Genomic DNA, 13,771 nt, shown 5'->3' with positions numbered 1-13,771 from the left:
CTTTACCCCGATAATAAAATCCTTGGTGGAGGAACCAAGATATGTAATTCGTAAGCGCTATCAACCCTGAATCGCCCGATAATCTCTTATGTAACGTTTCTCCTCTGCAGGCGCAAGCCAGAGGGTTAGATCATAAACAACAGCTGTGATATTATGTAAGAGCAGCTCTACCTGTAGTAGGCCTTTCATAATTAAATTATTGTTTTTGATATTTAATCAAGTTTTCAAAGGCATATTGTATTTTGAAATTCAATGTTAATTTGTTTTCAATTTCGAATGAAGAAAATTGGCCCCGAAAAAAGGAAACTGTTAAAGAGAATAAAAATGATTGCATGCACTGTTGGGCCGCAGAGTTTGATTCCGGGGGGGCACTTCCATTGACGAGTGGATATCATGCGCGACCACGGGGTCTTGAAAAGCACCCTAAACACATATTTTCCATATTCTGAAAATGCACCTCTTAACAAGTATTGGCGTATGAAACCCTACCCTTAAAAATATTGGAAAACAAATTACTATTGGCAAGTATTCCCAGAACTGAGCCCCTAAACAAGTACAGCAATGTATTTTCCATATTCTAAAAATGCACCCCTTAACAAGTATTGGAAACAAAACAATACTCTTATTCCCTGAAATGAACCCCTAAACAAGTACAGAGATATTTTATTGTTATGTCACGCGTCTGTTGGTCATCTGTTTTACCTTTAGACACCATTATTTTGGATTAGTACGGCCCCACCTTCCACACCTCACACAAATCAGACTCTAAACACGTAGTGTTGGGGCAAAAAGGACATCCTTTATAAAACATTTGGATTTTGTTCATCATTCCCGCATATTTGACCCTAAACACGTATATTTTTCTGAGCGAAATAGATACCCTTTTTTCAATATTTTTGTGTTCTTGCCACCCTTATCACGTTATCATGAAAAAGACATCCTTTTTATGTGTTTTTTTGGTCGAGCATTGTATCCATTCGTCAATGTAAGTGGTCCCCCGGGGAGTAATCAAGTATCACTGAACATCCTGTGCGAGTTTCAGGTCACGTGATCAAGGTCAAAGGTCAATGAACTTTGGCCATGTTGGGGGGTATTTGTTGAATTACCATCATATCTCTGTAAGTGCATTGGTCTAGTTCATAAAACGTGGACATAAGAGTAACCAAGTATCACTGAACATCCTGTGTGAGTTTCAGGTCACATGATCAAGGTCAAAGGTCATGGAAGGTCAATGAACTCTGGCCATGTTGGGGGGTATTTGTTGAATTACCATCATATCTCTGTAAGTGTATTGGTCTATCTCATAAAACGTAAGAGTAACCAAGTATCACTACACATCTTGTGCGAGTTATAGCAGTTTTCAAAGTCAGCACTGCTGCTATATTGAATCGCGTGATGCAGGTGAAACCGTCACAGGCATTCCAATTGTTCAACTTCATACTCAGAAAGAGATTTAAAATTATTAAAATATCTACTTTGTTGAAAGTGTCAGAAGTAGGGCTGTTATTGTTAGGAAAATTCTCTGTCGATATCGCACTAAAAATATCTATCCAAAGTACATAATCAATACGTATTTCTTATCCTTTATATATAGCGATGTCACATACTCGTGTTGATCAAAATTTGTATCTGCCACTGTTCCAAGAACGCTTTAAAATCTGCGTTGATCGGATGTAAATGGTTACATAACATCTTTACACAAACATATTTAGCATCCTCACCTTTCATTTTATTAGCATTATTTAAGGGTGGGATGAAGTTTTATCAATAGTTTTGGGGCTTTTTGGACATCGTTTTGAGCAGTCAATATCTTTCGCCTATATGCCATTTTGATATCGTGCTGCACATCTTTGAAAGTAGAGGGCAGCAACAGGGTGGTGTGCTGCCTTCTACGTTAGTTGGTACTAAAATTGAGCTTGCGCATGGCTTGTAAGTGATGTTCTTGATTCGATCAAATGGAGTTGAGTGCAGTCATGTTTGGATTTTCATTATAGCGAAGTGGGTATGAGATCGTGTTTTGTGGCTAGTAAGTATTTGTAATGTGTTGAGATTTGGGAGTATTTTGTTCTGTGCAGTTTGAGGAAAAATACGTTTTCCATGAGTTTCCGTTTGAAAAGCCACTTTCAAAAGGCCGCTTTCGTGAATTCCGTGAAATCACGGAAAATCACTGTGTCCCTCCATAATAGTTGGTATTATCGACAACGAGAGAAAGGTTATCGATATCACTAAGTGGCAAAAACAAGCGCTCCACACTAACCCATTTTTTCTACTGGTCCAACCTATTCATGTCGGACCAGTAGATACCCAGTTTTTCAAATTTTTACTGGTCCGAACCTAAAATCTACTGGTCCCAAAAAATAAAGAAACATTAAGAAAAGGCGCAAGTTTATTTGTCTAACCTTTCGTTACCCCTCCCCCATGAAATGAAGGAATGAAGGACTAAAAGAAAGCAAGACAGAAACGAAGAAGGAAAGAAAGAAAGAAAGGAAGGAAGGAAGGAAGGAAGGAAGGAAAAGAAAGAAAGAATAAGAGAAAGGAAGGAAGGAAGGAAGGAAGGAAAGGGAAGAAAAGAAAGAAAGAATAAAAAAGGAAGGAATGAAGGAAGTAAAAAAGGTAAAGAAAGAAAGAACTAAAGAAGGAAAGGAATGAAGGAATAAAGAAGGAACGAAAATAAGAAAGAAAGAAAGAAAAGAAAAAAGAAATGAAGCAAGCAATACAGAAAGAAAGAACAAATCCAGAAAGTAGTAAAGGAAAGAAAGAAGCAATAAAAAAAGAAAGGGTTAAAAGAGAAATGGAAAGAAGGACAAAAGAAAGAGAGGAAGGGAGGATTGAAAGAAGGAAGAAATAAAGGAAAGGTAAAATGATAGATAGAAGGAAAGAAATAAATAAAGGAAGGAAGGAAAGATGCAAGCAATATAAAAAAAGAAAAGGTAAAAGAATAGATGAAAGGAAGAAAAAAAGAAAGACTGAGAGACAAAGAAAAGAAGAAATAAGAAAGGGTAAATAAATGATGGGTGGAAGGAAGAAAGAAACAAAGAAAGTAACGAAGAATGAAGGAAAGGGTAAAAGGAAGGAAAGAAAGGAAGAAGAGAAGAGATGAATATAGGATGGATGGACTCAAGAATTAAAGAAAGAAAAATTTAAAAAAGAAAGGAAGGAAGGAAGAAAGAAAGGAAGGAAGGAAGGAAGGAAGAAGGAAGGGAAGAAGGAAGGAAGGAAGAAAGAAAGAAAGAAAGAAAGAAAGAAAGAGAAAAAAATAAATAGAGAAAAATATTTTTTTAAAAGGATAGAAAGAATGAAAGAACGAATTAAAGAAAAAAAAATAAAAAAGAAAGACAGTAACAAAAAAAATTAGGGAAGAAACAAAGAAAGATTGAAAAGAAAGAAGGAAAGAAAGATAGGAAGAAAACAGAGGAAGAAAGCTAAAACTATTATCATAAATAATTTATCAATTTCTTTTTGGCTCAATTAAAATAGCTACGAAAGAAAGTCAGAAACCAAGTGTATCAACACACACATAAATGCATATGTGGGGCTAACTTGTATTCAGACGATATCACCCGAAACCCGATCTGTTTGAACCAAACAGAAGTGAAAATTTATCCTTTTACTGCTTACAAATGACAGAGTTACTCCAATTTTTAGGAAATATGGACATTATAAGAGCCTTTCATGAGTATGAACCGCAAATTTTGACAATTCTGTGAGAGATTTCTGCCAGAGTTTAGCCAAGCTTCGTTCGCGCAGCCAGTAAAGAATTTACCACGTGAGTTGTGTGGCTGTTTAGCTACATACATGTATGTACACTGTATCTGCTCTAGTAGCAATTACGTGCGATTCATTCTGTGTGTATTCTGTGTGTGAATGACAGAATTTTTCGGGGAGGGAATGGTTTGCAGTGAATTTGACCATTTCTGGAAAAGTTATTGGCCCATTATTGGTTTTTATTACTGGTCATGTCGGACCCTTAAAATCTTGCTATTTTGGGAAAACTTACTGGCCCGACAATGATATTTTTTACTGGTCATGTCGGACCAGTAAATCTTCCTATTTCTGAAAATCTACCGGCCCGACAGCGATTTTTACCGGTCTGGGACTGTCGGACCGCCGCTAGTGTCGAGCCCTGCAAAAACAAGCAATTTTCGACAGGACTAGCAATAAAGATGCTATCGATAACAGATATAGTCAGAAGGAGGATAATTCCTGGGTTCGCAAATAAATGATAGTCTTGAGAATGTTCTGACTGGAATACAGTTTGTTATCTTGATTTGTTATCTCATGTTCATGGGGATGATTTAAAAGGATTTAAAAAAAAAAACTCTGTAGACAGAGCTACCAGTAGAATTCTATTCCATATAGAAGGACTTTCAAGGTGAAATGCGATTTTTTAAACTTAATTTGAGTTCATTTTTGGTACGTTTTTCAAAATATTAAAGAAAATTGGATTTCAGGTTTGAAAATAGGATAAAAAGAAGTAAAGAATACTAGTATAGGATTTTTCCCATATTAAAGTTGGCAGCTCTGTAATATGGAATGTGGGTGACAAACTTTCTGGAATGATTCTACTTTGTTTTGTATTGTAGTTTGTATGGAAAGAGGTAGGCCTCATGCTTTCAAATTATCTCCACTTGAGTAGTTCTTGTAGTTATTAAACTTGGTGAAACTTAATTCAATTCAATCTTTATTTCGCAAATAGGATAAAAATACAGAGAAAATCAAATAATGTGATTAGATAATAAAATAAATTGCTTGGCTTTCCATGAAGGTTATCAGAAACCTGTGAGGCTTGATCGCCAAAACATAGTAAAAACACAACAACAATAATAATAATGATAATGATGGGGGTAGGACGTGCAACAAAATTTGATTATTTAATGGAATTCACCCTGTATAAAGCTTTACTGCTTTCTTCTCTATAATTCTTGTCTGTGGAATGAGTTCATAACAGCTTTGTTCTCTTTGTCTATCAAATTTTCTGCATCGTCATTATATGCCCAGGCAGTAAGGTCGATCATTTTGCAATTAAAGCAAGTATCTAAAGGGTCCTGTCTAATTTGAGACGTGTTCAAGAAGTTACTTATACCATGGTCACATTTGTTCTACGGCGGCCGTACGGCGAGTCGAAAACAGCCGTTTTATCAATTTTGATTCAAACCACCTATATGTAGTTGGACAAAAAATGTTAAAACGGCTGTTTTCGACTCGCCGTACGGCCGCCGTAGAACAAATGTGACCATGGCATTACTAATGTAAATTGTTTAACAGGTACCCTTTTACACAGGATTTTCTTAACCCCGGACTATCGCTAACCCCGTACTATCCTTAACCCCGTACTATTTTTTTTCCTTTTCACACATGCCAAATTGTTATTGCTAACCCCGGATAAGGAATGCTTGCTTTTTACACACGAAACTCGCTAACCCCGGACTAGTGGTTTTTGTCGATCATTCGTAGTACAAGTACTTCACTCGTACACTTTTTACACACGCTAAAATTTCCTTAACCCCGTACTATAGGTGGGGCTAAATTGCCATTTAGCCCTACCTATAGTACAGGGTTAAGGTTAGCCCACTTTCGTTTTACACTAGCGATCTTAACCCCGTACTATCGCTCTTAGCACCGCAATTGCTGGGTTTTTTTGCAGGGCCAAATAATCCCGTACTAAAGGTGGGGTTAGCCCACTTTGCAAAATTGCTGTGTAAAAAGAAAGTGGGCTAAGCTTAACCCCATACTATAGGTGGGGCTAAATGGCAATTTAGCCCCACCTATAGTACGGGGTTAAGGAAATTTTAGCGTGTGTAAAAAGGGTATAAGATATCGATTTCCTATGACTTCATGAAGCTTTAAGTTTGAACATGTAGTCTTATAGTGAATTATCAAACACATTGGGAAAGGTATTTCAGCAAAGACTTTTCTTGCTTATGCTTTGTAAATTCACTCCATATTGAAATTCTCTTCTTGAATTATTGGTGGAGTGTTCCTGAAGAGTTTAATTCTCTTCAGGAATGTTCTATCTCCCCACTTCCAGAAGCCTTCAATTCAGCTGTCAGACTCTCAACATTAGCCATGTGCAGAAGCCATCATCCAGTTTACCAAGTGCTATTATTATCCAATTATCCATCTAATCATGGTGGACCAGAAGTCCCCTCTAGAACTAATTATCCACACACTCTGACATAGATGATTGCCAGCAGGTCAAATGTTGTGGAGGCCGCTAACTCAATGCTGTGCCAATGACCTGTCGATCTTCACACATATTCACTTTAATAACCAATCTGGAGATGAAACATTTCATTAGATTATTATGTCATAGACAAAATTATGTTTCACTTCAATAGCTGTTTTTACAGTTGAATAAATCTCAATCTTGATTAATCCTGGGTAATTGTTTTTTTTAGATCTTGGAAATTGGATTATTTTCGTATTTTGATAATTATGAAAATTCCAAATTTTGAATCAAGTAGTAGATCTGTATGAGAATATGGATGGGGGAGGGGGTGTTGAAGATGGACAAGTAAAGGGGAAAGGGTCAGAGAGAAGAGAAGGATGCAAGAGAGTTTAATACCCTAATATGCTTTTTTCACACTAGCAAAAATATCCACCTATAATAGAGATTAAGCTTAGCCCACTTTCTTTTGATTTAATAGAGAACAAAAAAAAATTATCCTAAGTTTTAGATTATGTCATATCTGTATATCTGACAAAGCTAATGCAGATCACTAATCACCAATGAATGCAGCTCACTAAACATCAATGACATTCAGCTTTGTTCCTAGACTTAGACCCCTTAGACCCCTGTTACATCTAAAAATCGGTGGCCTGGGGCCGGCCCGAGTCTAGTCCAGATTGGACCTTGTTCTTTGGAAGTGCCCTTTCCCAAAAACTAACATAGAGGGCACATGTCTCCCAATCTCTAATCAGCGCCAATCTACTCATGTTGGGGAGTCAAGATGAGTAGATTGGCGCTGATTAGAGATTGGGAGACATGTGCCCTCTATGTTAGCTTTTGGGAAAGGGCACTTCCAAACAACAAGGTCCAATCTGGACTAGCCCGAGTCCAGTTGCAACCTGCTTTGCGAATGGACTTGGTCTGTAAATTTGCCTGTATACATCATTTTTCTTCCCCGAATGGAAGGGTCAAGCTACATGGGACCCAGAAGATTTTTTGTCTCACCTGCATTGCATAGTGAGACTATAGGCGCCGCTTTTCCGACAGCAGTGGCGGCGTCAACACCAAATCTTAACCAAAGGTTAATTTTTTGAAATGACAGCATAACTTAGAAACTATATGGACCTAGTTCATGAAACTTGGCCATAAGGCTAATCAGATATTACTGAATATCTTGATTGAGTTTCAGGTTACATGACCTAGTTAGTTTATTTCATATTGGTTAGTCGCGTGCATTAGTGTCCGAAAGCCCACACACACAGCTTCAACATAGGGAACAGTCATTTTCACGAGCGTAATATTGCACAAATCGGGGTATATCTTTATAAGTATTAATAATCTCACACCAGATTGATAGGATTATCAAAATTTCATTCAGTTACATTAATTTGATGCAAATATTACAATTAATTCACTATTTTCGTCTCGCTGTTCGTTTGAAATTGTCCATGTTCATAACTCTTGATATGGCTAATGGTCTGAAACCACCCATATTTTCGAGACACTGGCACCTTTGTTTTCCCACTGAAACATCCCTAAGGTAAAGAAGCTCAAGATTGATTGTCGTCTCGATGCTAAATAGATAACCTACATGTTGATGTAAGATACTTTGTGACTGGTATAATGGTTACATCTCATTTTTCTCCAGAACTTGTGAGATCGAGCAGGCAGAACATGGCATATTGCATTGTACAACGTCATGTGACTATAAATAAACATATGATAGTTGTCACATGGATATACTCAAATAAAACTCACATCAAACTTGTGCCATTCAGTATGATATTATTTACAATTTATTTCAGTTAATTTTGTTTGATTTCCAATTAGAAATAAAAATGGTTTCTCACTGATAAAATTCAGGACAAAAAAACAATGTAGATTCTCCAAAAAAAAAATCACTTATTTCCACTTCAAATTTACCTTGTCTCGAGACACCCAAAACTGATAAATATTTCTACAACTGAATATACCTTTGATCGACCTGTTTCAACATTTCATTTGTCTATCTTCAACATACCTTCAAAATAACTGTTTTGTTTTTTTTTTCAATATCACCACTCACTCTAACTATGAAGGATCCTGTACTGATCCACTCACAATAACCTGAATCACGTTCAAATATATTATAACCAATATAACACTTAACTCAAACTTCTCGACCCTTTGTTCTAATCACATGTCAATATTAAACATCTCATTTGCAAACACTGCGAACTCCATGCAGTTTACCATTTCACCAAGAACATCATAAATTCAAATATAATCTTAACTTCACTGTTATCATCAGAGTTTTTTTTTTTCTCTAAAACTGTCTTCTTTTCCTCTTAAAGATAAATTCCAGTTTTGGTAACGATCTCAAAATGACTTTTGACAGAATCTAATATAGTGACCACCCAAGTGTCTGTTTGTATGAATAAAAAATATGTGCCAAAGGATTCTGGAAGAAATTGTGTAATTGCTGAGAAATAAGCAAAATAAGCGCGGATTCGGTCACTTCCGTCGGGTCTTTATTCCAGCAGTATTAATACACTGTCCCACGTGTGCCTATCTGTGCTGGTGATCTTCAGTGTGAACATTTTTCAGCGTAGATTTCAAGATTTCACAAAGTTCAGTTTATGTAACTGTACCAGATCTAGATCCTCGATGATATTCTGACAATTAAGCCTGGTTTTTCAGACTTTCTCATAAAATCAGTCTGTACTGCAACTACTGGAATTTCTCTTTAAGCATCGTTTGTCTCATCTCAACACTAACATCAACTGTGAGGATCCTGTATTGATCCATCCACGAACACAAGTATTTATCTTCAACATCAGTCAAGGACTGAGATAAAATAAAAAGCAACATATGTTGAAAGTTCCCCTATAAAATCAAGTTTCTAAATAACTGAACAATTAATGTCCATCAGATTATCATTCTCATTAGTGTTCATAGTTCTATCAATCATTCCTGCTTCAGTTCGACAAACAATCACGTGTATACGTCACCAAAATCAATGGTATCTCTTGTTCGTTTACTCTCGGTGAATTTCGGGGAATCTCGTTGTCCTTCGCGACTTTCGGAAATGCTCGGCTTCAATGACTAGAAGTCGTCAGGGAATTACGTCCCACCTTGGCACCATCTAAAATTTAAATAAACCAAAAGCTTTTCTACAATATATCCTAAAACAAATATTTCTTCTCTTACTTGTAATTAACATTTAAATCCAATTCAAGTTTGTCTGATTTTCATACACTTATTTATCTCAGTTTTTCAAAACATTTGATTACTAACTAGTATAAACTTCAACTTCAAATGAAACTTTTCAACAACATTAAAGTCTCTATAAACCCAAGAAAATGTATCTTGATTTTTACAAAACTATCACAATAAATCACATCTTATTTCACATTATATTATACTGGTTATTTTTCTTCCTTTTCTTTTTGTATACCAAAATTTAAGGATGGAAAAGTCATTTACACTCACCGATGACTTTCAGCAAAACAGGCTCAAAAATGATTTAAATACTGCTTTCTGACCTCATGCAGGTAATAAAGATTAGCAGCTCACAAACTGGAAAATAAGGCTGCTCCAAAAGAAAATAAGCCTAGAGATATGCCTTCAGAATGGTAAGGAAAAATTGTAATTTCTCTACTGGCTTCAAAACTGCACATAAGCTGTGTGCTCACCGAAGTTAAAATGGTGTCTGCCAAAACCTAATGGAAAACTACTGCACACACACCCTTGCCCTAAACTATCCCAAGCAGCTGGTCAAAAAAGAATGGATCCCTGCCTGGGACAAAAGGGACCTATCCAAGCACGGCATGGAAAAATCCACTGCCCTGGACAAAAGTAACTATTTCAATTAGCTATGGTCATCGATGGCAACCTAAATTAAAGAAGCTCTGCTCAGTGAAGAATAAAATCAAATTCCTGTCTCTATGCAACCTTGCTAGAGTACAAGATAAGGTTAAATGGTTTTGCTAAAAAAAAGGACAAATAAATAAATAAAATAAAATGTGTTGTCAATGTGACAATAGTTTCTGTTCCTAGACCCTTTTCATTTGAAACAATTAATACAGTCCAAACAAAATTGACTTAACACATTTAATGTTGAAAGTTACATTGTAATGTTCTTGTACTATAAAGCTTTGCCTACTGATTTACAGTTTGAGAAAGCAAATATTTAGTAGTATGGAGTCCGGAATTGATTTTGATTTGCAATAGGGTCTGCGTACGCATAGTATAAACTAGCAGGCTAGCATCATCTGCTATGTAAACCAAATGAGCAAACATGACCGAAACTAACCATTATATGTCAGATTAATTTTTGTCTCGCCCACAAGAGGTGAAGGTGAGACTTATGCCATGGTCACATTTGTTCTACGGCGGCCATACGGCGAGTCGAAAACAGCCGTTTTAACATTTTTTGTCCAACTACATATAGGTGGTTTGAATCAAACTTGATAAAACGGCTGTTTTTGACTCGCCGTAGAACAAATGTGACCATGGTATTAAGGATCCAAATGTCCGTCATCCATTCGTCGTCCGTCACAAATCTAATGACACATAACTCCGCAGCCGTTGCTTTTCAACCAAACTTGGATGGTAGATGGACTTGGGGGACCTGCATGTTATGCTGCAGTTGGAGGTCACATGGTAAGGTCAAAGGTCATTTTCAGGTCAATGTTAAAGTTTACATGCAAGACTCTCTTATGACACCTAACTCGGCAACCGTAGGTCACTTTTCAACCAAACTTGGATGGTAGATGGACTTGGGGAATGTGCATCTTATGCCGCAGTCAGATGTCACATGGTAAGGTCAAAGGTCATTTTCAGGTCAACGTTAAAGTTTACATTCAAGACCCTCTTATAGCACCTAATTCCACAACCATTAATCACTTTTCAACCAAACTTGGATGGTAGATGGACTTGGGGGACCTGCATGTTATGCTGCAGTTGGAGGTCACATGGTAAGGTCAAAGGTCATTTTCAGGTCAATGTTAAAGTTTACATGCAAGACTCTCTTTTGACACCTAACTCTGCATGACGTAAAACTTCCATTTGAGATCACTATACCCCGGTTTCCCTTTTCATCAATTCTGTTCTCCAAGTACGACAAACCCTAATATGCCCCAAGCAAGCAATGTAGGTATCAAAACACCTGTTTCTTGATGTCGGTCCGAAGATAACACAAGAGCCCGACATATACAGTCACAGCAGGGGGCCACACACGATGGGATGCATGCGCAGCGCTGAGCTCGGTTTCTGCAAAACATGCCGTCATTTTTATTCGCTTACTTTCCTTATTTCGAGGTCAATTTTCTTCGTTCGAAATTGAAAATGGACTAACATTGGATTACTGAATACAATATGCCTTTGAAAACGTGATTAAATATCGAATACAATAATTTCATTCCAAAGGTCCTACTACAGGCAGAGAAGTCTTACGTAATAGCACAGCTGTTGTTTATCTTTTGGTCCTTTGCTCAACGCTCGTATACTGGCCTGTGGAGATGAAATTGAGACAGCGGGGATTACCCCTGGATTACCTGGCTAAGCGCGGGAGATAAGGGCTTGGAAATGATATTTGGGAGATCCAAACGAAAAATGGGGTATAACACCGCAGTTTGCAATCTGAACTGCGGTCTTTATCCAAACGGAGGTTTCACGTAATGGCAAGTCGCTTTTCAACCAAACTTGGATAGTAGATGGACTTTGGGGACCTGCATGTTATGCTGCAGTTGGAGGTCACATGATAAGATCAAAGGTCATTTTTAGGTCAACGTTAAAGTTCACATGCAAGACTTTCTTATGACACCTAACTCTGCAACCATAAATCACTTTTTAACCAAACTTGGATGGTAGATGTACTTAGGCAACCTGCATGTTATGCTGCAGTCGGAGGTCACATGGTAAGGTCAAAGGTCATTTTCAGGTCAGCATTAAAGTTTATGTTTATTCCATTCTAGTCATTTCACAATGAAGTTTCGATACAATTCTGTGCCCTTGCAAATCACGATATTTATGGTTATTTTCATAAGTGGGCGAGACACTAAATCGCTTTTGCCTTGTTTTTTATCGTAAAATCCTTTAATTGTCCAAGAACATTCTCATGCTGTTTTTACTGCTTTTTTAAAGTCAAATGATTAAACTATTATGCAGACTTACCTTAAAAAAATCACTTTCGATTTCTTTACTATGCAAGAGCTTGTAACCCCGGCGGAGGTGCCTTGGACTTAGGCGGTGACTTAGCGACCCTTGGCTTTTATTCAGATTTTTTTAGAGGGGAATATCATGCCTGGATATCAGACATTGTTTATTTACTTCAATAACTCCATACATCTACTTGATTTGCTAGTTCAGCCCTCTGGACTGCCATACCCGAATAGAACTCCCAAGGATTTAAAAAGCGCGAGCGCGCCCTCTCCCGTTCAGGCTTACTACCCATGATCACCGCGCAACTAGCGTCCATCTTCCTCTTTTGCTTTCGGCAAGCCACCTGTCAAGACGTGCTCAGATAAGTCTCCTAAGAGCTCAAATCTTTTTGAGCTTTGGTATATTATTTTCGCTTATCTGTGGTGCATTCTCCCTTTTAATTTCAATCTTTCCATTTGTGTGTAAGATTGTGTTCAGAATTTACACTTGGCGTGACTTTTTAGACGTGTTTTTGGTGACACTTAAATTGTTTTCTAACGTTTGAGTTCTCGTCGCGCCGCATCGCTAGCGCGTTCGCGAGGCACCGGGCTTGGCCTGCCTACGTGGCAGCAAGCCTTCACCACCTGTCATGGTTATTGTTCTTCACGTTCAAAGCGTGGTGGCTTTTGGTGCCGTTTTTGAATTAAATTCTAGACAGCCTCTACACTTTGTTGTCGAGGGTGTTATTATTTCTTTTTGCAGGTTGGGATCTTCAACTCTGTTCCTTCCTTGCTTTCTGGAATTGATTTATTATGATTTTCGATTGATTATTGATTGATTAATTCTTCAATTCTCTTTCCTTTCTGTTCTGAATAAATTTCTTAATTGATATTTTATTCACAGGCGGATCTTAAAGCTCAATTCCTTTTTCCTTCTGTTCTGAATAATTTTCTTGATTGATATTTTATTCACAGGCGGATCTTAAAGCTCAATTCCTTTTCCTTCTGTTCTGAATAAATTTCTTGATTGATATTTTATTCACAGGCGGATCCTAAAGCTCAATTCCTTTTCCTTTCTGTTCTGAATAAAATTCTTGATTAATATTTTATTCACAGACGCTTCGGGGATTGTTTAATTCGGCTTACGCAATTATACCTGATGATTGTTTGGTTATTCAATCCCCCCTAAAAAAAAAAAAAAAAATTTTTGTTCTTTACAGGTGGGGTCTCCTTCCTGTTAGAAATTTTTTTGACCTGTCCCGGAATTGTTTTCTTCGTTCAATTCCCTCTTCCCTCCTAGTCTTATATATTTTTTTATTTCGACAGGCGGGCTCTACGATTCCCTTTGAGGATTTACTGTGTCGTTCTTCCTCTTGGAATCGTTACTAGAGACGTTCCTCCTTCCTCCTGTTCTGAATTTCTTTACCTTTCCACAGGAGGTTACTTTTTTTTTTTTTTTTTTCCTCTTGGAAATTATCGT

Source organism: Lytechinus variegatus, chromosome 2 (assembly GCF_018143015.1).
Source record: "Lytechinus variegatus isolate NC3 chromosome 2, Lvar_3.0, whole genome shotgun sequence".
In the NCBI taxonomy this organism is placed as follows: Eukaryota; Metazoa; Echinodermata; class Echinoidea; order Temnopleuroida; family Toxopneustidae; genus Lytechinus; species Lytechinus variegatus.
Note: the sequence above shows the minus strand (reverse complement) of the source record.